The sequence below is a fragment of the Mustela lutreola genome, chromosome 16, assembly GCF_030435805.1.
Source record: "Mustela lutreola isolate mMusLut2 chromosome 16, mMusLut2.pri, whole genome shotgun sequence".
NCBI lineage: Eukaryota > Metazoa > Chordata > Mammalia > Carnivora > Mustelidae > Mustela > Mustela lutreola.
The window spans coordinates 8,455,804-8,481,760 of NC_081305.1; the positions used below are offsets into that span (position 1 = coordinate 8,455,804).

General features: G+C 51.9%; 1 protein-coding gene and 1 long non-coding RNA gene across 5 annotated transcripts in view; one reads left to right on the forward strand and one right to left on the reverse strand.

Annotated features, from left to right (window-relative positions):
* Window positions 1–3,263, forward strand: part of MAF (MAF bZIP transcription factor) — a 334,904-nt gene extending 331,641 nt beyond the window's left edge. The window contains exon 3 of the mRNA XM_059153114.1: window positions 2,908–3,263. The gene's annotated coding sequence lies outside the window, so the exon portion shown is untranslated. The remainder of the gene's footprint in view (window positions 1–2,907) is intronic.
* On the reverse strand, window positions 3,125–25,699 carry LOC131818538 (uncharacterized). Of its 4 annotated transcripts, none has more exons than XR_009348865.1 (2): window positions 25,200–25,699; window positions 3,125–4,188 (listed from the first exon to the last, which is right to left on the reverse strand). It is a non-coding gene; the product is annotated as an uncharacterized LOC131818538 (long non-coding RNA). The 4 variants fall into 4 exon arrangements; XR_009348867.1 differs by lacking the exon at window positions 25,200–25,699 and adding an exon at window positions 24,376–25,177; XR_009348868.1 differs by lacking the exon at window positions 25,200–25,699 and adding an exon at window positions 19,497–19,546.
* Between the last annotated feature and the right edge of the window lie 258 nt (window positions 25,700–25,957).

A 25,957-nucleotide genomic window follows, 5' to 3' on the forward strand; every position in this document is an offset into this window, starting at 1 on the left:
GACTTTCTACTCTAATTAAAAATTCTGAACTTGGTCCAGTGGGAAAATGAAAGACAAAGTGCTTTTGCCTTAAATAAGGAGACTGGTTGCTTGAGGGTATTTTATATAAATAGTTACAGACTCTGACAACCTGAAGTTAAAGTATGTAAAGCGCCTGGGTGACTCGGTTGGTTAAGTGTCTGCCTTTGGCTCAGGTCATGATCTCAGGGTCCTGGGATCCCGCGTCGGGGGTGTCCCTGCTCAGTAGGGAGCCTGCTTCTCCCTCTCCGGAGCTCTGCCCCTCCACCCCAGTCTGCTCTCAAATAAATAAATAAATAAATAAATACTCTTTTAAAAGTATATGTAAAAAAACCTAAATAGCAATACCCAATTGGGATGAGATTGTAAAAAACAAAAACAAAAACAGAAACATGTTCTGCTGCTCGTACTCCTTCCAGACAGCATAAGGCGAGACGCAGTAAGAGCCTAATAAGAGCTCTTGGACCCAATAGTTCCTTATCTGCAGATGTAAATTAACGGGAGAAAAAGGCTGTATGTAGCATAAAGATGCTAAATGAGCCATTAGTTCTAACAGCAAAAACTAGAAATAACCTAAGTACTCCAACAGAAGAATTTCCAAACAATGACCAACCAGCAAGCCGATATATTCGGCATCTGGTAAAATTACTGAAATAAGAAAATTCGCGGGAGGAAAAAGGGAAAAGAAGGGCAGGCAACCAGATAGTTCTCTTTTTAAGAATCGCCTTTAGGGGTGCCTGGGTGGCTCAGTGGGTTAAGCCGCTGCCTTCGGCTCAGGTCATGATCTCAGGGTCCTGGGATGGAGCCCTGCATGGGCTCTCTGCTCAGCAGGGAGCCTGCTTCCTCCTCTCTCTCTCTCTGCCTGCCTCTCTGCCTACTTGTGATATCTAAATGTCAAATAAATAAATAAAATCTTAAAAAAAAAAAAAAAAAAAAGAATCGCCTTTAGTGTTGGTACCTTAATACATCAAAAAGGCGTAATCCAGAGCAGTGTTCTGTGATGTCCCTTAGTATTCTGAAATAAATTCAACCAAACTATCTTGGATGTGTTGAAAGGTGCACAGAGTTAACCCGTGGGGGAAGGGTTGCTATTTTAGAAGCTTTTTCATTGTAAACCTCTTTCATTGTACCTGCTGGTGACCAGAACTGGCAGCCGGTGAGCAAGGCAGGCTCCCTGGCCTGGCGCTGACCTTGATGAAAGTCATCGGCCTCCTTCACTGAAGTTCAAGACCGAACCCCCCATCGCCCCATGTTACACAGCAAAACCACAAGCCACAGCTTCAGTCTTGGCTGGGGATGCTTCCATTTCTTGTTTCCTGTTGTTTGAAGGGTCTCCCTCGACCAGCCATGGAAGTGAAAACTGGCTGCCTTTGGGAGGGAGAGCCACTCACAAGAAAAGGGCTCTGGAGCAAGCGGCTCTCGCCTCCCGTTCTGGGCAGATCCCACGGTGCTGTGCCACAGCAGAGAACTCTGGACATGGAGTCCATCAGAAGTTAAAGCTGGGGAAGCGAGGCCAGATGTAGACCCATCATCACCAGGACCCGAGGGCCTTCCCTCGGGTCCTGGTTATGGTGGTGCTGGATAAGATGGCATGTATAGAAATAATTCGCCACGTTTCTATCTCAGCGCTGGGCACTGGGAAAACAGCCAGGTCCCATGCCTGGGTACAAAACCAAATAATTTTCTTTGTAATTCACTCGTCGTATAAATTCAGTACGTATATACCGCTGGTCTACAGGTTACCAGTTAAGCAGCGCGAAGTAGCAGAAGGTGCATGGAGTGGAAGGTGAGGGACCTGGATTCAGATACTGACTCTGCCGCTCAGAGTAGCGACTCTCAATCAGTAGGTTTCCTTGCTTCTGTAAAGCTCTAGTTCCATCACGTGAGCATAAAGTAAGATAATGGGTGTGATGTGCCTAGCCAGGCACTGGCACATAGTAGACACTCAGTAAACAGTATCTGCAGTTTGTAGCAGTGACAGTGGCGATCAACACATGCAGTACCTGTGCATATATATTACACAGCTACTATATCACGTGCACACACATGCACACACACACACACACACACACACACACTTTATAAGGTGCGCAATAGCAGCCTTGGATGTAGAATAAGCTAAAAAAGGAGTGAGACTCATGGCATCTACTTGCTCACCTGTGCAACATGAAGATGCCTACAGACCTGACACACAGCAGGGAAGGTGGGTAGTTAGCCTCAACTTTGGGTTTCTACAATGCAGCACCGAGTATGGGCTTGTTGAGCAAATGACTATATGAAGACTTTGACTCTGAGCTTCTTGATTTGGGGGGATACTCACTGCTCCTTGTCAGGTTCCCCCACGCCTCTTCTTACCCTCCTGATGCAGGGTCCATATGGGAATTAGCCCACTGACCTTGACAGTGCAGGAAGGCAGCAGCCAGCAGATTCTCCCTTGGTTCTCTTTGATAGTTTGGGTATCACCTTGGCTGATGATACTCCAGTGTCTTCTTTGCACTGGCTTAACTTCTACCTTCACCGAAGGCCTACAGCTGAGCTAGAGGCAGCCCCCTCTCCACTCATCCTACTGGAAAAGATGTGTTTGAGTTATCAAAGTGGGCTTAGTGCAGGGAATCTGCGTGATTTTCACATCACACCTGGTATTTCAGCAAAAGCATTCCCTCCATCAGGCCAAAGTGCATTTCTTTACGTCTCTACTGGAATGGGAAAAGGGGTGAGTGGAAAAGAGACCCCCAACTGCTCCCATTCTGATGCACAGACTGGTCACCAAGAACTTGCTAATTACAGGGGGAGCAAAGCCCAGAGGGCCAAAAGAACCCACTAGAAGTAATAACAAAGCCTCTCAAGGTAAAATTAAACAATAGTCACTTTTCTTTCTTTCTCCAACAGAAAACGTGATGCTGGCATGCTAATCGCGGGAGACAACTTGGCCACAGACAGCCACAAAAGCACAAAAACAAACTCTGAGAAGAAACAAGACGGTGTTTTCCTGGCATCTACAAGAAGCGCTTTATTTTTCCTCTAGATTTCTTTTCTAAAAAAACAAAACAAAACAAAAAACAAAACTGCAACAAACATTTACAGAGACAGTGCAACCTTCAGGTGATAATTTTCACGCATGTTCTCTTATTAGGCCTAGGCAGGAGCAGAGGAAGGTGAAGCGGAAACGCTCAAGCAGGATAAGCCGGAGGCTGGGAACCTCCACCATCAGGATGCTGCTTCAAACTGCAAATGAGGAATAAGGGGAACAACTTTTTTCTCCTCTGCCCCTCCATAGCCTGTATATTCTCATGGACGCAATGCTTCCTTTCTTGCCCGCCAAGGTGTCTAGGGAATGAGTTGCAAAATTTGTTTGTAATAATCTATCAAGAATTTTTGGGCAGCTTTGGCAAGGGACTTGGGCCAGCCCTTTGGGACCCACCAGCTGTGTCTAGCCCCCCATTTCTAAGTGTCACTTCTCTTTTGGCTGGCTGGAAGAGGGATCCCAGAGCTCTCTCCCCCAGTCACTGCTGCGTCCACTCAGGCTTGGTCAGGACGAATGAAAGGATCAACACTCACCTCGGCCAGCTCCAAGCTACAGTGGGGCCGTGGCGGTGGCAGGGGGAGGGGACAGAGGGCGCCTGGCTATTGTAAGCCACGCGTGAGAACAGCCCGGGCTTCCACAGTGACACAGGAGCCTGCATACCAGCTCAGCGTTCACCTTCCAACAGGCCACCACCAGGGAAGCAAAGAGACGCCAGCCTCGCCCAGCCCCAGAAAAGACTGTCCCCGGGGCCCTGTAATTCCCGTCGGTACTCGGTATTTTTTTCCCTCTGTCGTGACTACTCGTATGTATTCCCTCTGCTCTGGCGGATCTGTGTCGGGTGGGGGGTGGACACCGAAAGCCCCTGGCTAGTTAGGTGGCAGAGGTCCAGTGGCGGCAGCTGCGCAGGCGCAGACGCGCAGGGTCGGTGTGCGCACCAAGGCTCACCGGGCGCGCGCTTAGCCGGACTGGCCACCGGGTCCCTCCTGGATCAGCCTCTCGCTGAGCGCCCACAGGGCCCGCGCCGTCTCCTCGCTCTGAGCCTCCGGGGACGGCATGCAGCGGCAGCAGTTGTTGAAGTACATCCCTCCGAGGCCCTCCAGCTCTGGAGCAGCAGCACAGTAGACGGTGGTGGCAGCTCCTTGTTGCTGAAATCAAAGACAAAAGACCAAAAAAAAATTTATTTATTTATTTATTTTTTTTTTAAAAGAAAAGAGGTGATGAGCTGACTTCATTCTGTCTGCGAATTAGCAAGCGTCGCCCTGCCTGGTCCGGGAGTATCTGGATCTCAGCATGGCCAAGGGCACTGAGCTCAGCACGTGACTGTACAGGTATGATGTGGCATCCTGGGAAAGCAAATTCACCAACTCTGCTGGTGTCCCTTTTTACGCCTCGCCTCGTAGAGGAAAAGGCTTCAGAAACAAATATGCGTATCAATCAGTCACAGCAGAGGTCTCTTCTGAGGAATGAGAGAAAGACAGCAAGCATCCTTTTGCGCACCCAAGAACAAATGCACCCAACCCTCTGACTTCTCAACGAATGATGCAACTTGACACCAAGATGTTTCTAGAACCTTCTGTCTGAATTAAACCAACCACGCTAATGGCCCATCAAATAGAAAGGGACTGGTGCCAGATCTTTATTTTTTGCTCACGGTGCTGCTAGGGGAAGTTTTCAGTGGTGTGTGGAAATATCTGACACACACACAGACACCGGCCCCTGCCGTACACACAGGCCTCATGCAGACGCACGACACATGTATTGATTCATCCAGAGCCTGTGAAGACCTTTCTGTTGATGTCATATTCACCCTGTATTTGCAAAAGGACAGTGACGAAGGGGGGACTTTTCTTCTCAGCCCACCTCAACTTGTAAGTTGCGATGAGCGCGATCGAGTACTTTTGATTCCCCTTTTGAGTAACAGTTGGTGCTGTGGCTAGGGCTGCGCATGCCGGCGGGCACCACATCATCCCGGCTGACACGGGGCCGTCAGGGGTGCTGCAAAGAGGGCAAGAAATCACTTTGCTTTGCAAGCCGTAATTAAAAATAATAGGCTGGTGTTCGTAGGGAGACATGGTAGGCACGGCTCTAATTTAAAACCAATACAGTTGATCTGGCATCTTATGGTTATTTATGTGCATCACAGCCCTCGCTGCACCCACTAATTACCAGCTGATGGGGAGGGGTTGGCGGAGGAGGATGGGAGAGGTAATGGGGACAAGGGCACCATTAGAGAAGACACTCGGGCATTGACAGAGTGGGAAACGCAGTTCTGTCCCCAGCCGAAGCTTACCATTTCTCCTGCCCCTGAAAGGTTGACGTTGTGCCCAAGCAGAGAGCTTCGTGGAGAAACCACCCCCCGCCCCGGGGGGTTTGGTTTGTGCGTCCTGTGATTGTGCTCTAGAACCCTTGGACGCCAACATCATTTTGAGAATCAGGATCTCCAGGTGTTATAATTTTAGGAAAGTGCTGTAAAGCAGGCTTGAGATTTCCTTTGTTTGGTAGCAGAGGACTTCAGCATCAGTTTTTATGGTCATATTTGAATTCTGTGCAAAGCAAATGGTCAGCACAGAGAAGTGACAGGACTGTGGGGAGCGGGGCGAGCGGAGGGGGCGGGACATCGTCAGACTTGAGTTCTGAGGATTACTGGTGCTTGACTGGGTTGGAGAAGTCCATTACTTCAGAATTTGAACACCCAGCATGACTTCGATTTAATTAAACAGTAATTGGTGTTTAACTTCCCCAAGCCCCTCACCATGCCCACTCCCCAGACAGCCGGTTACTTTCTTGGATTCAGCTATTTTCGAATTGATTTGTGTGGCTCAAGTGTAATGAAAATAAGCTCATGTCATCCAAATTTCCTCTCACTGAATTATCATTTCTAATAACCCTTAGCTTAGCACCTGGCACATTTATCGAAAGAGTTTTGAGAGGTTTATGTGACTCCTCTGCATCCCACGTGGGGAAAAGGCAAGCCAAGTGCCTCTGAAGACAGATGGAAGAACGGAGCCGCGCACCCCGGCTCTCTCCAGCCCAGTGCGCTCCCGGCCGCGGCCCCGAGCAGAGCTCCGGTGGAGATGGTGTTTTGCGTAATTTTCTGGGTATCTGAGATTTCCATCTGACTTTGCGGCTGCCAGAACCACCAAAGGGTGGTCAGGTGACTGGCCATCAGCTCATCCCCCAAACCGCGGCCCCCGCCCCGCTCAGGAGCGCCCGGTGCGGTCAGCGCTCCCGCAGCGCCGCCGTGATCGGGCGCTGTCCGGGCCGGAGAAGATCAGAACCGGCCACTGGGGAGAGCAGAAAGCGGAATTCTTCCAAACCCCAAGTGCTGTCTTGCCACTGTGACCTTCTGAAACGATAGCACGGTGCACTCTTGTACTGTGGGATTGGTCTTTTTGCAGAGAAATTCCACACTTCCGTTGACCCAGAATCAGGTAGACAAGGGAGCTGGGGGGCCGGGCTTCTCCCTCCGCGCACCCGGACAGCAAGTGCTGTGGAGCTCATTTCACGTCAGCTGAGGTGTGGCTAGCATGCTGGAAACCGTCGATTTTAGAAAGGCCCATCTCTTCCCAAGAGCTGGCTTTGATTCCTTTGCCACAAGGCTCGGTGACGCACCGTCTTAGTAGCATCACCGGCGAGGCTGGCTTTGGAGAAGGACGCGGGGCAGGAGGGGCCCCTGAACGCAAAGCCCGTGTCCTCCACGGCGCAGGTGAGCTGCAGGCGCCCGGCAAAGCCGGCCTCTGGGGTCTCGCTCCGCTCAGCGGGCGCCTGCTTGCCCGTCCTCTCCGGCTGGACGCGTTGGCAGTGACGCAACCTTTCAGCCCCAGCCCTGCTCCCTCCTGGCTTCTCGGGGAATTCTCTTTTCAGCTGTGCTCATGGCAGCCTCTGAGTGACATCTTTATAGGATCAGATGTGATGACAGTTGAATAACAAGTTCTGATTTGGGGCTCATCAGCTTTTCCGTCTGCCTGTCATGAGAACGAGATGGCGCCACATTAGGGCACTCTCATTAGTAAATAAGCCGGGACTGCTGATACAAGATAAAACGTTTTTAAACTGATAAAAAATTTTTTTAAAGAGCCCTTTAATCACCATCGAATGACTTTCCTGCCACTTTTTGGGGCATGGGTACATAACTTGGAAAAGATGACAGAGCGTGTAAAGGAAGGACGTTAACAAGTCTGCCGTGAGATGTCTGAAGCGACGTCTTGCCGGCCGGCAGCGCTGCGCACGGTCCGCCCTGATAAGAGAACAGCAACACTTGACACAGGAACACCGGCTGGCGCAGCGGGCTCCCCTCAATGAACTTTTCAGAGCGATTTATCGGGCGCCGGTAGGTTGCGCGCTGTTGCAAGCCCCGGGACTGGGTGTCGCAGCTCCATCCCGGGGACGCGGCGTGAGTTAGCGTGCGGATGACGCCGGGCCTGAACATTTCTGGGAAGCCCAGCAGAATCTTTAATCACACCTGAATGCCATTTCTGATCTAGTCAAACATTTGCGAGCTGCCAGAGGAGAAGCGTGCCATCAATCTTTATAGTGTATGTAAAATTACCTACGATTCTTTTTTGGGATTAAGTTAAGAGTATCTTGGTAATAAGGGTCCATCATTCTCTTTCAGAAATCATTTGTCAGATTTGCAGTACAATCAGCAACTACAGAAAGGTGGGATTTAAAAAGCAGTTGTTTATTTATAGTTGAGGCCGGGAGATCTAAATTATCCGTCCTTCCAAAACCCTTTGTTGGGATGAAAATGTTAAGTAGCTGCTTTTCATCAACATTTATTTGATAACCGCTGGCCATCACTTTGGAGCTGTCAGCATGGAATACAAATGAATATTGACTCTTTTAAAGGAAAAGGTACAGAGGTTTCTGATAAACAATATATGGGAGAGAAAAACCAACACCCCCATGCTAGTACCTGTGATGCACTGGTTAGTCCTTTAATATACCGTACATTTTAATAAGGACACATATTACATAGCATTCAGTTTTCAAGTTCCTCTATTTTAAAATGCATGCTTACTTAAAAGGAAGAATATATTCCTGTCTTAAAGTAGATTTCACTATGAGATGTATAAAAAGATAAAGACACACTGTCACGGAATATCTATATATTCAATGATCTCGAGAGTAGGAGATGTTCTAAGATTGCTTTTCTACAGACCTACTGATACCAGGACATCGCACGACACATGCCAAATCAGCCAGTTCAAGACAAAGTGGTTGTGTCAAGAAACATGGCACGGAAGTTAGCCCGAGTTCAGAACCCCAAGGGCACGAACAGGAGCCTTTTCGGAAGTGGGTGGTGATTACCGTGCTGAGCTCCCGGGACAGAGAGGGCAGGAAGGCCACCCAGGGCCTCTCCAAACCTTCCACGCTTTCCCTGTTACCTGTCTGGGGTCTGGTAGGCAAACCAGCACTTGCCCAGTGCAGAGCCGGCCACCTGTCCGGTCCTCCAGAACACGGCGGTGACGGAGCCGCGGTGGGAACGAGGGGGCAAGGGCACGTGGATCCGATGGCATCCGCGGCCGCCGCCACACCCTCGTTCCCTGTCGCTCAGGAGTACTCCCGACAGAAGAGTCTGGAGCCACTCGATCGCACAAGTGCAGCACCTTGTTGCAGAGCTCCACTCCCCTCCGTCCCTCAAAAACAGTTACAGGTTCAGTCTCCGAGGTGTGAGGCAAACCCAAGCAGACTGTTTCCCCCCCCCCCCCCCCGGCCCCCGTTATCAGGTTCGCACCTGCCATCAGAGAACAATCTTCTAAGCCCCAACACGTGCCGAGTGTCTCATGAGTTCATGGAGTCAGCCTGCGGGAGTAAGGCTCGGGGGCCTTCCCCAGGAGCACGACCACAGCCACAAAGTCACCCCCTTCCTCTATCACCGAGCATCGGAAAGGCTGCTGTCCTCCACACCGTCACGCTCTTCCAGTGACAGGGTGGCGACAGTGACTATCCGAGGGGTGACCATGGCTAGCACGTACAGACAGATTACAACCCGGTCAGGCACATGCAGCCCTCCGAGCCGGGAGCAACTGTTCCCCTCATTTGCAGAGAAGGCCGCTTCGCGTCAGAGACAAAAAGCAACATGCCCCAAGCCACACGCATCACCACGCAGGTCTGCCCGCTCCAGAATCCGCACCAGCCGCCGTGCAAAGCCTCCTTCCCAAACACTGGACCCAACGTTTGCATACTGCCCACTCCCTGCTGTGTGTGTCCCCCTTGGCGGCAGCTTCCTCGCGAGGGCCTCCCTGCCACCTGCCACCGTGTGAGGCCCCGACGCGGCCTGGGATGAAACGGGAGGCCGGGTTCACCTGAGAAGTGTTCAAAGGACAATTTGTCCATTGTTGATTTAGTCAGTGAACTAAATTGAAATTATATCCATTTGGATTAACCAGATGGAAGACTCAGCGCCACCTCAGAAGATCCAGTAGCAAACGGCCCTTAACAGAAAGGTCACGTGATTCAAAAGGCCACCTCTGTGTGCCACATCTGCCCAGCTAAGGAACCTGCTCTCGGATGACAGACCTTTCCTCAGCGCGTGAACTGAACCACATCAAAACCAGTGAAACCTAAGCCAGTCTCCATGTAGTGGGTTCTCACACAAGTCGGGTGAGTGTGGCTTTTGGAGGACACGGGCCGCGCTCCTCGGGCGCGGGATCAGCCTCCGGTCCCCGTGCCCCGCCCGCCCCGCGTCCGCCCCGAACGCGTTCGCTCCTTCGAGTCTCGGACCGCTCATCCCCGCAGAGGCTTGACGCCAGCCGGGCCTGGATACAGGCAGATACTTCCTGTTGGCATCAAAACAGAACTTTTTTTTTTTCCCCACAGCCTTTGGGAGTTTTGCTAACTCACAGGCTGTTCTTCACATTTAGTACAGAAGGGAAATACTACTCCGTTTCTCAAACAGAAGACCGTGAGGAGGATCAGGAGTACCGATACTTGCTTTCCGCCGCGGAGGCTTTACAGCTCTGAGAGTTCAGATCATTTAGATCAGTTCGGATTCTCGGCCTCACAGAAGAGGTCGCGCCCACTCGAGCGCTTTCACGGTGGTCAGGATGGTCTCCTCCTGCCCTAAGGAAACAGGTTTCTTTCTTCTTTGCTGAAACAGGTTCTCGAGTGCAGGAAAACCTCAGAGGTTCTTTTCAGTTGACTTGTCTCTCCCCCAGTAGGTGAAGGAGTGTCATTCCCCAGGCGACACTGGGGACACAGTCTGTGAGGAGGCCTTGATGATTGGGAGGACCAAGCAATGGGCTGGGCCAGTCCATGACCATAAACGCAGCTGGTCCCAGGACAGCCCAGAGCCCGTGACTGCAAAGGGAATCTTGACTGAAATGTCTGACGGAAAACAACCGTAGCACATCTTTCGGGAAACAGCCACAGGCCTCCATCCATTCAGAGATAGCCTGCAAGATGGCCCGCAGCCTTTCTTGTTTGCACTTCAGGTATCCCAGATGGTACGTCCCCAAACCCAAGTCCGACTACAAGACCCCACAGCATTCCCTCTGACAAAAAAACATATGTTTCTAGCAAGGTCATTATGGAGTTTTAAGAAAATGACTTGGAGTCCAAGGCAGAATGAGACGGAAACTCAGGACGGGCGCTGAGAAGTATTTGCAGGAACAAGCTCCGAGACTAGTAGGCTCAGGATGGAAAGCTGGAAAGGACTTTTTTTTCTTTTAAGACAGAAGAATATATTTGTCCTCACTAGCCTTCAGTTTTGGGGAGAAAAAGGCAGTCGATCCCAACCATCCAAAGAGGCCCAAAGCCATGTTTATTCCGGGAAGGCCAGGCAAGGGCGGGTTCTCACTTGGGCTATGGGGTTGAAGGGCGCACTGACCTTGGTAGGCTTTCAGGACCTGTGTTTTGAATTCAATGAACTGTTCGGAACTTTCCCTTGACATAAATGAGGCCCTTTCCGTACCTCTTCTGTGTTCCAGAATCCTTGCCACAAATGTTCCAAGGGCTCCATGACAGATTTATGTCTGGTCTCAAAAGAGTGGAGGAGAAATATTTAGAATGATTTCATCTTTCTAAGACCTGCTGTTTTCTGAGACTGTAGAGCTGCTTTGGGAGGAGGCTGGGGCGGGGGGTGGCGCTCCACACGAGGGGAAGGCCACGTCCGGTGGCCAGTCCTGCTGCTGCTGAGTTCCCCTCCAACTGTGCCCGCCAAAAGCATCCTACGACCACCTGGGCCTGAGAGAGGGTCCCCGTAAGACAACGACAGGATGCCATGTCCCCCAGCCATGAAAGAAGCCCCCGGGGCATTCCGTGCTGGTCTTGCCTGGATGACCACATTGCTCAAAGTACAGTTTCTTTCCAAACGGGGAGTTCCCTTGCTGGGATGGAAGGGCGCACGGGGGTACCCACGGTTCCGTGGGTCAGTGTGAAGCCGCTAAGCCAAACAGCCATAGAAGCTGGCCATTCAGAAAGGCATCATCCTTCCACATGGGACAGATCTGCTGGCCGGTTACCGGAATTTGCCAACCGGGCTGCCTCCAACGCCGGCGCTGAAGGACTAGTGGGTATTTATGAGAGAGAAAAGAAGATATTTAGCGTGTGTTAATTTGAAACGCTTTACATTTTTACTCCTTCATCCTCAGTTATAGCTAGCTCTGTATACTGTATATAAATGTATGCCTCTGTATTTGCCATGTATACTAAAATAAATCTTTGAAATAATTGCCAGGCAGAATTAATGGCTTCTGTTCCAATATAATGGTGCAAAGAGTGTCTTCACGGTACAGGTGAAACAAACAAAAGCTCCCCCCTTCCTCTCTGCTGCGTGGACTGACCCCGCCGAGTCGGCCTGCCACGTTGGCTCCTTTAGAAAACCAAGAGCTGACTGCTTTTGTGAGTGAGCCAGATTTCAGGGCAAACCCCAAACAAGCTGTTTGTTTAGATTTTAAGGTAGACAGTTCATTTACACCCAGGTCTCAAAAATATTCTACAACATCATCCTGAAAGGCACGAGTGGGTGGGGTGGGGGTTGAGTAAAACCCACAGGGTCTTCTGATGGGGCCACATCACCGCCAGAAATCAACTCTTAACTCTGTCTTCCAGAAATGAATGAAAAAAAAAAAAAGAAATAGACTTGGTGACCATTCGGATCTCACAGGCAGGCATCCATGCCCGGCCTCGCTGTTTGCATTAGGTTTGTGCGTTTTCATAGCGAGCTCTCTACAACAGATCCTTTCTCAGGCTCAAAGACGCTGGCCTTGTGAATATTTCATTTAGAACATACTGTGGAGAGCGTCTCATTTATATTACTTTCATAATTAATGGTGATAGCTTAGGCACTGCCTTTACACAGAGAGATCTCGTCACAGTGGTCGATGGGTAACGAGAAACAATAGATATTTCATTCACCAGCAGCTTGTTGCTAGTTAGTAGGAAATGATCGTGTGTGCTGTTGCTTTAATTGCCAGGGTAAATAATTCTGCCTCGGTGTTAGTGAACATTTTAAAGCACTTGATGCAAATAGACTAGAAACAAAACAAACACAAAAAAATTACCTTGATTATACAACACCTTAGCATAGAAAGTTACAAAGGTATGTCTTTTTTTTTTAATTGTATTCTATCATGCAAATATTCTCTAAATATGCATGTGCTGACTACTCATCTCCTGTATTTTAGGAAATACAATTAGGCTGCCTTTCTCTTCTCCTATGTAGACTGTAAATAACTGTAGATCTTTCTCTTGTTTCCCTATGTAAATATATGTAAATACTAACAAGCTATGCATGCTGATATTCTAGGCAATTTCAGGTACTTTTATAATCTGAAGGCATGTACTTGAACTGGTTTGTTAAAAGGAAAAAAAAAAAAAGTCTCTCAAACTCTTTAAAGCTGAATAGAAATTAAAGATTTCTTCCTAGATGATTGTGGTTTCTTTTGTTGGCTTTCTCATCCCTGAACAGCGCTCCACTTCTGTTCCCTGCCCTTCTCCCCGGGAGGAGACCCGCGCATGCACCTGGGCCAGGAGCGATGTGGAACTACTTGGCTTTCGTTTCTAACCACTTTCCTTGGGTTTCCTAAAGAACTTCTAGACTCCTAAGATAGGCCTCTTTGGATTCTTCTAGCAAAAGAATCTGGAGTTAAGAAAAAAAAATCGTCTTTGTTGCTCCCCTACTACGTGTCAGCACAGTGCGAGGTGCTTTCCCTCCGCAACCCCTACAAAAGGACCCTGTCATTACCATTTCAAAGATGCAGAAACTGAGTCACAGCAAGATGAACACACGCCTAGAGTGACAAAACTATTAAATGCCTCCCAAACCCCAATTCTTTCCTGTAAGTCAACTTGTTCTGCGAAAGGTCAGAGAGAAACTCGTTTAGGCTCTGCGGGCCATACAGTCTCTGTCACAACTCCGGTCTGCCACCGCTGTTAGGAAGGCAGCCACAGACAGCACAGTCCCCAATGAATGTGACCGTGTTCCGATAAAACTTTATTTACAAAAGCAAGCAGAAGGCCACGTTTGGCCCACTGGCCTCAGTCTGCCAACCTCTGTTCCACACCCCGCTCTTCAACAGAACACGAACATTCCCCTTTCAAGTACGTTTATGTGTTTGATGGACTGTGGGAATCACTTGATCAAATGAAAATTCTCCATTTCTTCCCTGCAGGTAACACACTATTTGTAGAAGTCACGAAATAATAAGGAGGTGAGCAAAAATGAAGTCCCTTGAGCTTATAACTCAAGCTGTCTTCCTCAGACAAATCTCATTGCCAGATTTCAATTTAGTTACCTTTTGTTTTCACAAATGGGGAAGGAGGAAAAAGGTATGAAAGACTAAGGTTAAAAAAAAAGAGAGAGAGAAAAAAGGAGATGGAGCCACGCTCACTCTTCAATGAGGGGAAGGAGGCTATTACCTCAGGTATCTATGGAAACCAAGCAGCACGCAAACTTTTTAATGGTTGGAAAACAGCGTCTGTGTTTGAAGATGTTTTCCCCAAGTATGATGCTTCAGTGTAAATGCATTAATTGCCAGTTTCCTTCGGGACTTTTTTTATTGAAGTGTCCAAAGTTAATTTGATGGCACAGGGAACTCTCCGGAGCCCTTGAAGAATGCTGCAAAGTTAGGTCTTTAGAAAACGGAGCGGGCTCTGGCGTCCCCTACAAACCGGAGCCCACTCTCCTGCAAAGCCAGGGAAGAACCAGCCCTTGCTCCCTGTGGCTTCCCCTTTAGAACACCCTCTGAATTCACCGTGGGCTGTGAGAGACTCCTTCCAGCCTCGATTCCAACAAGAAACAAGGTCACCTCTTCCGCCGTGCGGGGACCGGGGCTGGGTGGGGGCGGGGGGGGGGGACCTGCGAGTTCTGCTGTCCGGGCGGCAGTGTGGGGCGGTGAGAACAGCCCAGGAGCCGAAGCCATTTTTTACGTCCAGATCCAAGGGGCAGCCGTCGTCTCACCAGCCTTACGCAGCGTCTCCGGGCGCCACGCTGGTCATGGGTCCGCTGCTCCCCTGGTTCCCTAGTCGTAGCCACCAGACCCAAGTTCACGTCCACGTCTCTGAGGCAGCGACAGAGGGACCAGGGCCCCAGTTACTTGTTAAGTGCTATAAAACTCGAGACCCCACTGCCCACCTCTTGCCCCCCAGGCCCTCACACAGATCTCCTCCAAATCTTCCAATCTCCCGTGCAGTGGTGCTAGAGAAAGGGACAGACAGATGGACCCCGAGGTGAGCAAGCAAGTGCAGTTTATAAAAAAGTGCGGTAAAAATACAGAATCTAGGTGTTGGGTAGCTGGGTGGCTGCTACAATACTCTTTCAAGTTTTCTACTTAAAAGCTTTTACAATAAAACGTTGGGAAGATACACACATCCGTCCCTGTGGGGTAGGATTCCCATTCCGCAGACGAGAAGGCTGAGGCACAGAAGTAGCACTGAGTGGCCTCAAGTCCGCCCGGTAAGCGGCGACATCCTCCCGATCTCACGCCCGCCTGCATCAAGGGTCCACGCGTCTCTGTTCTGCCCGCCGGGACTTGCCCCCAGCCCCCTCATTCTGCCAGATTCTCACCTCAGAACATGAACACCGGTTTGCCAGGCGACTCCCGCCAGGCAGGCGGAGGTAGGTCCCCGAAATCCGTTCTCCCAGGAGCACAAGTGACCTGCGCGCGAAGGGAGCGGCTGGCGTGCGTGCACTCGGTGGCTACTCCTGCAGCCCGCGTCCCCGCGGTCCCGAGGGCGGAGGCGCGTTCTCGCTGGCGGGGTGGGCCACGCCGACGCCTTCCAGCCTGACCCGAGCGCCGGGGACGCGGACCGCGAAGTCCGAGATGGAGCCGTGTGCAGAGCGCGCGGCGGGGCGGCAGTACCGGGGTCACACGGGGTCGGACGCGGGGGCGGGGGCTGCTGGGGTCGGGGCCACACCAGGGCACGGGACGGTGTGATGGCAACCGTTGGGCCCGGCCTGTGCCCCGCCTCACGGTCCTACATCTGACACTGGTCAGCTCCCAATCTCAGAGACTGAAAGAGCATCTCGGGCCGAGTGTGACGCTGGCCGGAGGAGCCTCCCAGCACCCGCCCTGCTTCCCAACGTCACTTGCAGACTTTTCCCCAGGAGGAAACTCCCCTCCAGGCTGACCCGGCGCGCCCACCTCTTTCCCTTCGAACCCCAGAAGATCCGCAGCCCCCACGTCTGCCTGTCGTACCCCTCTGGACGCACTTGTCACCTGCCCCAGCACCTCGCTCCCGGTCCGCTCCTCTGTCTCCTTCCAAACACACCCCGAGTCCCTGAGTCCCGGCTGGACAGCTGCCTCAGGGAGGGCTGGTCCAATCCCGGCCGCCATGGCCAACAACAAAACAATAAGGACAATGACAGTGACCCCTTAGTACTTCCAGTTCTCACAGGCACTTCACAGGTAGGTATTAGCATGGAGCCCGGCGAAGGCCAAGGAGGCAAAGCTGCTCACGGCCGGCCGTGCACCTGGGAAGGGTCAGAGCTGAGATCCAAACCGAGCTGGTCTCGGTTCAAAGCCCATGTTCTAGTTCCTGACTAATGTTCCTTCTGAGCCCAATCAGACTGCGCACATGTCCCCTACCTGGGTGACTGAATCCCTCTAATGGCCAAGCTGCTTCCGGTAGAGCCTCAGGGACCCTCCTCCTCCTACCTGAACTCCAGTTCTTAGTCCTCAGACCCCCTGGCTTCTAGACTGGTATCCTCCACCTCGGGGCGGGGTATCATTTTTGCCTGCATATGATTTCGGACACAGCCCTGAACGGGTCTGAGGCCCTTCCCCTACGATGTTCCTGTTCTACCAATTGCTTCTCAGGCAAAGGAGGTCTTGGAGGCTGGCGAGGCTCAGGTTCATGTCTGGCAGGAGGCACCAGAGCACCAGGGTGGCCCGTGACCGGCCGACGGCAGCTGGCACTCTCCCGGCCTCCGAGTTCGGAGAAATGCTGAGCTCATGACAGCGGGGTACACGGAGGAACATCTTACTCTGCGCGCTCCCCCTCCGGCTGCCGCACGTGATAGGAGTCCTCCTCTCAGAGCTCCCTGCTTGTGAGAAGGCAGGTGTACCCACCAAACAAGGTGTCAGCGAGGACACCTGCCAGCGGTGTAGCCGGCCCTCGAACCGTTAAGGTGGCTGAAAACCTGTCCTCTACCGGCTGCCCCCTCTGGATTCCTAATCATCTGAGTTTACAACACAGGCCCCTTCATGTACGAATCCTTACGGGGCAGGATAGCTTCTGGGACACAGTCTAGCCAAGCCCTAGAATTTTTGCAAGAGTGTTCTGGAAGCAGCTTTATCCACATTTTATTTATAGATAAACTGAGTCTCCGCAAGTAAAATGACTTAATAATCCTTGTTTACTGAGTTTTGGTTTTGTGCCACCTGCCTGCCTCGTGCTAGGGATCGACGTGGCTTTAATTGCTTTCAGGAAGGGTCCCACCTATGCCAGATTTTTGGGAGGCCACTAAGCCAAACTACAGGTAGGGCCCTGACTCCCAAAGAGACAAAGGTCAGAGAACTAGTGGCAGAGTCAGGAGCTGAACCCAATCTCTTGGGCTCCAGAACCCCAACTCTTGACAGTGGCAGCAAGAGAAATGGGAATGTTCTTGTAGCCGGATGGACACAGGAGCGCTGTACAGTTTAGGACACCTGGGGGTCAGCGTGACGTGGACCTGTGACACACAGATTTGGTTCCAGTTGGTCCCCATAACCTAAAAGCTGATTCCACTCAGGTGGCTCCCCCAGCTCTAGGTAGCCATAGTCGCCAACATAGACTGAATCAGTTACGAGTCCTAAACGTCATTCTAGAAACTCGGCAACAGCGTCTCACTTATGACCTCCCCTCAGAGGTGCGGAAACTGAGGTTCAAGGACCTAGAACTTGATCGAGGTTACACAGCGCTCTTGAAGTGCAGTGCCAGGATCCGAACCCAGATCCTCCAACTCCAGACCTCCTCGTGCCCCGGCTCCCTGAGAACTGTGTGCTCTATGCGTTCAGCATCCTTGAAAACCACGCATTTCTTGCCTCAGCTGGCATCCGTGTATCATCACAGATGTCTGTGCCCCCTCATGTCTCCCACTGAGCGATACAGGATCTGGGACTCTGTGGGGTTGTGGGTGAGGACAGGGGCTACGGGAGGGGGGAGGGACACTGCGGGGGGGTGTCAGGGAGAAGAGATGGGGACCATGCATCGGACTGCAAGTCGCAGGACAATGAATTAATTTTCCAGTATCCGTGGAAGCCGGACATACAAACTCTGAATTTTCTCCTTTTGCCCAACAGGACAAGCCCAGTGAGCAGAGATAACCCACTGGAATCTGGGAGCTTCCAACGCACAGTTAGGGGACACGTTCTTAAGCTGAAGGCCCTTTGGTTCGGTCTGTCCACCAACCGGCAAAGTCAGAGAGAGCAGGAAGGTGTCTGCACTCGGCACTCTGTGACTCTGTCAAAGGTGATAAGCCTCGAAGTCGTGTTTGGTTTATGGGACTTCCTCAGGTGAAAGCACAGATTTCTTCTGATTAAACTGCACGAGGACAGTCTGCCCCAGACTTAATGACACTACTGTCCCTGCTTTCCAAGGGGATATGGTAAACACAGGGGGCTTTGCCACCCCATCTTTCCGGGCTGGGAGGAGCACCGCTTACAAACAAGAGAGACCATGACGTCAGAAAGGGGGGCGCCGCCTTCCCCTTCTCAGCTGAAATCCCGGAGACGTGAGTGTCACGACGTCCCACGAACCGAGCCGGCCGAGCCTGCTCCAGGGTCGCAAGGCCCACCATCTGGCGCGTTGCCCCTGCACACGGCGCGTGTGATCTGCCTTAACTACGATCCCCTCAGCCCCTTCGCCAGCTACCGGGTCCCGGTGGAGACCAGCCGGCCTACCCGTCTAGCTCCGTCCTCCAGCTCCGTCCTCGCCCTTTTTCTTCTGCCCCGTTCCCACGCCCAAGAACGACCTCCGGTCAGGGAGGTACGGCTTCCCGGCGTGCACGCGGCTCTCCAGCAGGCGCCCCGGGCTGGTCCCGAGCCTCCCCCTTCTGCACCGGCGCCACTCACGGCTCCAGCTGCTGGGCACCGAGGGCCGCCTCTTTCTCCGGGAGCTGCCCTGCCCAAGCACCGCCCCTCTGGAAGGCGGCCGGCTCCGAGCCTACCTGGCCTCTCTGAAGGGCCGCGCTGGCTTCAGGCTCCTGGAGACCGGCTGACATCACGTCACAGCTCGGTCCTCCCCGTGCCCCCCTGCCGCCCCCCTGCCCCTCAGGCATGGCTCCCAAGGGCGCCACCTGCCGACCCTGCACGTCAACCCGGGCCGCAGTCGGCCGCCTGCACAGACAGCGGCCCGGCTTCGGGAAATACACTCCGCCCTCCCGAAGCTGTCTTCTCCTCTGTAAGTCTGACATGCGGCTATCCTTACAGAACGATTTTGACGACGAAATCAGCCGATGTGCAAGGCGCTTACACGGAGCTGGCACGGACATCGCACCCGCTCCACGCAGGAGAACAGCTCGGCGGCCGCAGAAGTACGAGCACAGCCCTGGGGCCCGCGCTGCGCTCCGCCTGCACCGTCCGTCCTCGCCCTTCCGCCGGGGGTGCCGGTGTGGTGGGGGAAGCACCGACGTCACGGGGTTTCTGGTTACCCGTGGAGGATGCAGGCACTGTTGCCTGAAGTCCTTCCAGAAACTCCAGCAGAAGCCTAGTAAAGGGGGGCGGGGAGAACTATTTAACTCCACGATCAGGAAACACCAGCAAGAATTTCGGAAAGTGGGAAGCAGATGGGGAAGGGGTGACCCCAGACTCCGCAAAGCTGTGCCCACAGGAGGAGGAGGCGTCCGGAGCTGAGCGATCCGCACGGCACAACCCGGGAACTGAAGAAGGGCCACCGGCTGGGACCAGGGAGAAGAGAACCCAGAAGGCTTGACTGTTCTGCAGGAGCGTCCCAGGGAGATCTCATGTGGGGCAAGTGCGTGTGAGACCAAGTTCAGATGTCCCCTCCTGTCACAGACAGCTGTCCTCACCTTCACTGCCCATCCTGAGCCTTACTGGATGGCCCTGTGCATGCTGGAGACGATGACCTCGGTGAGAGGCTTTCTGGCCGTCTGGTGCCTGGCACACAGCGTATATGCTTAGTGAGTATTTCTAAAGAGACGAAGGCAGACTGATTGAACACCCTTTGCAGGGCAGACGAAAATTCTATCACTCAAACTCAGGTGCTGCATAAACAAAACCACTGGTCAGATTTTTCTCTTTTCCAAGAGATCGTTGGTTTGACTCTGACACAGCTGTTTTCTATCAGTTGTGACTCCCGGCAGAGCCACATTGTACGCGCTGCCCCTGTGCCAGACACTCGCCTCTGCTTGCTTTCTCCCTCTCTCTCAACACACACACACACACACACACACACACGCACACACACACACCCCGCATGTGAGCTGTCCTCACAACGATGCTGGGAAATAGATTTGTGATGACTTCCCCAAGTTCACAGAAAACTGAGACACACAGAGATTAAAGAACTCTCTGTGTTTAGTGGCAAAGCTGGGATTCCATCCCATGACTTTTGACTCCAAAGGCCACACGAGCACAGCAGGCCAGAAGCTAAGATGCTTCCATGGGTCCCACGGAGTTTCCTCTAGGCCCTGAGCTTGCTTTCCAGATTTCTGAGAGGCTCTGGGCCCATAGGGTCAGTGGTTTGTCCCCAGACACTCTGCCGTGAAGGAAAGTGGGCTCAGGGCCTGCCTTCTGGAGCCCTGTCCTCTGGGACTAGGAGGCTGTCCAGAGGCTCACTCCAGAAGAAGAGATGCGATCTCATAGAGGGCCCTGACACTCTGATGTGTCCTCTTACCCTTGAGATATCAGTGATGCCAGAAGACTGCACCTCTCCCAAGCAGAGGGCGAACCTTGAAGAAACTGTGGAACCTGGTGGAGAGTAAGTGGCCTACGTGGGGGAAGACTCAACAGGTATCATGTCCATATGGATTCTGTGGAAGGTAGTAGAGCAGGTGCGAAACTGGGCTCAGGCCAAGGTATGGATGAGAAAGAACCATAATCCTGCCGACCTACTGACTCCGCTCCGCGCCCCATTCCTCCCGGTGAGAGGGGCTGCACTTGGAAATCTCACAGGGATCCTGACTTGTCTCTGGTCCAGGAGGGGGTCTTTCTTCCCTTTCCACCAAATCAATAGGGTCTGACCTAGGGTCCTTGGCTGGTGGGGTGACTTGCACTGAGAAAAGGGGCTGGGGTACTATTTACAATCTTTTAAAAGCCTAAATGAAAAGCATGCTTTATCCATGGAGAGACAACACTGACGGTGACTTCTGAAATCTAACTTGTTGGGTGACCGCCACCTCTCATCATTGGAGGTCCCAGGGAAGGGAGATGGGGCACTTCCTTGAAGACAAGTGTCAGAAGCACTGGCCCACCTGGGAAGCTTTTTCCTCAGGCCACTTCCTGACCCAAGTGCCAGCAAGACCTAATGACATAGCACAGCAGAGACACGGCGCCAGGCGGCTGGTCAGGGGAAAGGCCCTACCACCACCGAAGCTGCCTCTGCTGCTGGAAACTGAGAGCTTCTGTCCCACCACCAGGAGTTCTCACAGAGATCCTCCTCCTCCTCTGAGGCACTCCCTATGGTCCTCACTTTCCAGACCCCCATAGCTGGGCACCCAATGCAGAAGTTGCACTTGGTTGTGAACGTGGCCTGTGCTTTCTACTGTGTATCTCAAGAATCCCACAGAAAGCACCAGAAAGAGCATACGACACAGTGAGAAGGGAAAGCATTTGCCTTGTCTCTGGATCACAGAGGCCAGACCGGGCAGACGATTAGAAACCCTTCAAGGGTCCATGGCCACCTAGGCCAACTTCTCTCCACTCTTCAACAGCCAAAATGAAGTGGCAGAAGGGTGTGGGGTCAAGGACCACCACATGACCTTTTGCTGTCATTCATCTTCTCCCCAGTCACTGGCTATAGCAGTGGCTAGTCCCTCATCTCAGTCCTGCAGCCACATGACGGAACTGGAGCTCAGAGAGGTTAAGCAACTTGCCCAAGGACACTCAGTCAGTAACAGGCAGAGTCGGGACTCAGATGTGGGGAGGAATGGCTGGTCCCAAGTTCATGTTCTTCTCACCTTTCTCTCTCTCTTATACTGAGCATCAGCAAAGGGGACAGGCTTCACATAGGAAATTAAAATGAGAGGTAAAATAATTAACTGTCTAAATAAATAAATGAACCAAAGTGAGAGGAAGGTTGCCTTTATAAACCGAGAGAGTCATGGTGATTGGCTTCGGTGGTGTTTCTGAGTCACCTTGCCTCTCAAGAGAAATCTTTCCACATGACACCTTCCCTTGGCCAATGAGGACTGGACCAGGTACAACCCACATCTCCTTCTGCTATCGAATCGCTCCTTGCACTGTCTAGATGATGAGAAAATACCCGCTGGGCAATAAGCCCCTTGAAAATGAGATGTTTTTTGCTCGCGCCCCTCCAGAATTTAGCACTGCGCCTGGCAGAGGGGCTTGGGAACCATGTGATGCATGAATGGGTGAGTGAGAATGAATGAATGAATGAATGAATGAACAAGTTACCAAAACAGCCGCCGGGGGCACTTTCTGCCCCCTTTCACACCAAAGGGAGGCATATTGTGGAAATGACCCAGGAGTGGCTACCCAGACTTTAACAAAAATACACACATTTCTTATTAGAATTGGCAGGAGCAATTCTGGGCCCGAGAGCAGAGCTCCCCGTCCACCTAATATTACACGAGGTGTTAACTACATTATCTGGAAATACCCTATGACTAATTCCCCATCCCTTATCTTGAGGAGAAGAAAATTGTCTTTAGCCTGAATGCCCCAGATTCCTGGTCAGTTTATGTAAGGCGTTTCAAGTGATTGCGGTATTTTAAGCCATTTTTAGCTTAAATCACCTGATGTGTGGTGAGCCCAGAAAACCTGATCTCTTGCTCCCTTAACTCCCTGTTTTTCCACTAATTTTGTTTAAACTACTTACTGCGCCTTAAGTACTTCTCTGCTGAAGAACGGGTTTATGAGTGCACAGCCCCTCGATTACATTTTTTTTTCAAAATAAATGATTTATTTAGCGGACAGCCCAGCACCACTCTCGGGGCAAAGCTATACTTATTACGTCTTGGTGATCCCACATTTGCCTCGGTCCGGGGCAGGGGTTAGTGATTCCTTATCATAGCCTCCTTGATGGTTTGGCCGACTGAAAACTTTTCTGCCCCGTCCAAACGCGATTTGATAGAAACGTTCTCCAAATTATGTCAGAAAATGAACCTCAGTGATTAAGCAAGAGATGAGCTTCCACAAGACCTTCATCTAGCGAGAAAACACTGGGCTTTCATAAAGGAGCTGGAGAGAAGGGCCTTTCCTTTGAGCAGTTAAAGCCATTTTTCAGCCAAAAATTTACAGAGCAAAGCGGAAGTCAGGATGTCAGACAGACGTAGCATCTAGGTTTCTTGCAGTCTCAGTGGCCTTTTCCTCTTATCAACAGAAGTCACACATGGCTTGCCTTCCAGCATCTTATTACAGATACAGCACCTTTGATACACAATTTTGTCTAAACGTAGAGACAAAAGACTTAACAATGATTCAAAAAGTTTAGGTAACAACAACTAGTTAATTTTCTTTTCTTTTTTTTAAGAATTTGATTTCATTAATTTTATTTGAGAGAGAGAGAGAGAGAGCGAGCACAGTCGGGAGGGCGGTTCAGAGGGAGAGGGAGAAGCAGGCTCCTCGCTGAGGAGGAAGCCCAGCTGGGCCTCTGGGATCATGGTCTGAACCAAAGGCAGACACCTGACCACCTGAATCACCCAGGTGCCCCAAACTAGTTAGTTTTCTAATTCAAGGGTCCTCAACCTTTCTTTACCAAAGGGCACGAAGGAAATATTTTACGCCTTGCAGACTGTCTTGGTGCCACCACTGAGCCCTGCAGTTGTAGTTCAAAAGCAGCCTCTGGACAATACAGAAACAAATGGGGGGGGGGGTGTGTTGTGCCAATAAAGCTTTATTCACAACAACAGCGAGCTGTCAGGTTTCGGCCGTGGGCCACAGTTTGCCCACCCTGTTCTACTTGACACTACTGACGTAATCATCAAACACCAGCTAGCTGACCTTCTAAATGGCTTCCCTACCTTGACAAAACAGGCTTGCAGTCTGACTGAACTTTCATGCCGGTTTAATCCAGGAAATGTGTTGCTAAGCCCCCTCTGAGGGGGCCCGAACATCCAGATACATCAATAAGTCCTCTGGTCTCTGGAATTCATATCCAGACCTCAGGCAGGAATCTGTGCCTAATGGTTCCACATTAATTCTTGTGAATTTTTCCCAGAAAAAAAATGGTTATGAAATTATTTCCATGGGAAGATAAAATAATGAAGAAATCAAATGCCTTCAGATGAGTACATCTTTCTTCCCCACCCCACTCCAGATCTGTTTTCCCCAAGCAAGATAGTATCTAACACCCCTGGGAATTTTTAAAGAGTTAAATTTCCAAGAAAAATCATTCAGGTCGTAGTTGCAGAATGCCAAATAGTCACACGCACCACCACCACCCAAGCCCAGTGCAGGGGGAGTGGGTAACAATCTCCTATGGCTGGAATTTCAGTACATCCAAGCAAATCAGAACAGCAAGACGAAAGCCACTCTCCTCCCCCCCAGCAACACCCTTCATGGGTTCCAGTTAGCATTTGTTGTTATAGAGGGAGAATGCCCAACCCCTTAGACTGGAGCGGGAATTACTATGAATACTTATTCCTGCAGAAATATGCTTTGCTAATAGTGGCCTTTTCAGTCTGCTCAGTTGTTCAGAAAGTTAACGCTACTTGGGAAGACCATGAACCACACAGGCAATAGGAAACCCAGTGCTCCCAGACTCACCAGCGTCTGGTCCCAACGTCACCCTACGTTTATACAGAGAAATTATCCTTCTCTGATGATGTATTTTTTCTTGCCTTTGTTGCCTGCCAGAGTCTGTCGCTTCTTCCACGGAGAATCCAAAACCTTTCCACTATGTGCCACACTATAGATTTGGATGCAATAAAGACTATGATTATGGAGCACTTATGAGAAATAATGTTTTCCCTCCGGTACGTGTTGGCTGGGCTGCGCGCACAACGTGTGAATACTAATGCGTCCGGCTTACCTTGGCACCTGCGCGTGGGGAAGCAAAGGAAAAGCAGCAGCAACGGCCGGAAGGCTGCGCGCCGCCCGCGGGAAGCAGACACCGAGACCGTCGCTGTCGCTAGAGAGCAACGCGCATTCCGCGGCCGCGGGGACCGCGGGGGAGCTTGGGGGGTGCGTCCGGAAATGGAGGCGGCAGTGTGTGGGCAGGACTGGAACACGAGGCCCTTGTGCTAGGAAGCCTGGAAGCCAGCCTGGAAGCCGCGGGGCACGTCCTGCCTCCGGACGTGGCCGGGAAGCGTTGCGTCGCCCGACCAGCACGGAGCTCTAAGTTTGATTTTTTTAAGGGTGGAAATGAGGTAAAACAGAAAGAAAATGGTTTTCTGGAGCACTGAAATTAGTGATTTCTCGACAAAGCGTGCTTATAGCCCGGCGCCTCACAAAACATTCTGTGAGAAAGGGATTAGGGAAATCTCCAAAAAGAAACCCGGGGCGGCCAGATGGCGGCGCAACGGGAGCCTCGCGGGGCGGCGCCGGGGGAGCTGAGCCGAGTCGGCAAACCGTCCCCAGCACCTACTCACCCAGCAGGGGCCGAAGGGAAGAGCCGCCGTGCCAGGGACGGACGGCCGGATGTGCGGAGAAGTGAAGCCGAGGCCATCAACGGGAAGACAGAGCGCGGGGGGAGGCGCGGCCGGGCGGCGGGCACCAAACCGGGACTTCTGTGGGGCCGCTGTGCTCGAGCCGGGGACGCACAGACGGTGGACCGGGGACCGGGGCTGGTCCCTTCTCTTCCGGGAGAAGCGGCGCACGAGCGCGCTGCGGAAATGTGCTGCGTTTGGAGACGCCAACCCGGGCCAAGCGCCACAGACAGAAAAGCTCCGTCACCGGCCGGAGGAGCACGGAGCGCGCCGAGACCAGGGAGACGGGAGAGACTAATGGCTTTTCGCTGAGGGCGCACTGAGCAGTGCTGGGGCCCCGGCTCTCGCTCCTCTGGCGGGCGGCTGGGCGGCCGCCATCTTCATTCCCCTCCTGGGGAACTCTACTGAAAGCGCGCGGGGACAAAAGCTCGCGAGAGCGAACCTGAGCCGATCAATTGGCCTGACCCCTGGCAAGGGCGGGGCAGTTCCGTCTGAGGCGAAGACATCTCAGAATCAGGGCAATAGGCCCTTCTCCGGGAAGATTAGCAAGAACGTCCGGCGGAGGCCAAGTTCACCAATGGAGGACAACGGCTACCTTTCCAGAGTTACGGGGAAGCAACACAGAATTCGTGGCTTTTCCCCCCACGATCCTTAATTCTTTCAAAATTAATTTAAATTATTTCTTCTTATTCTATATTTTA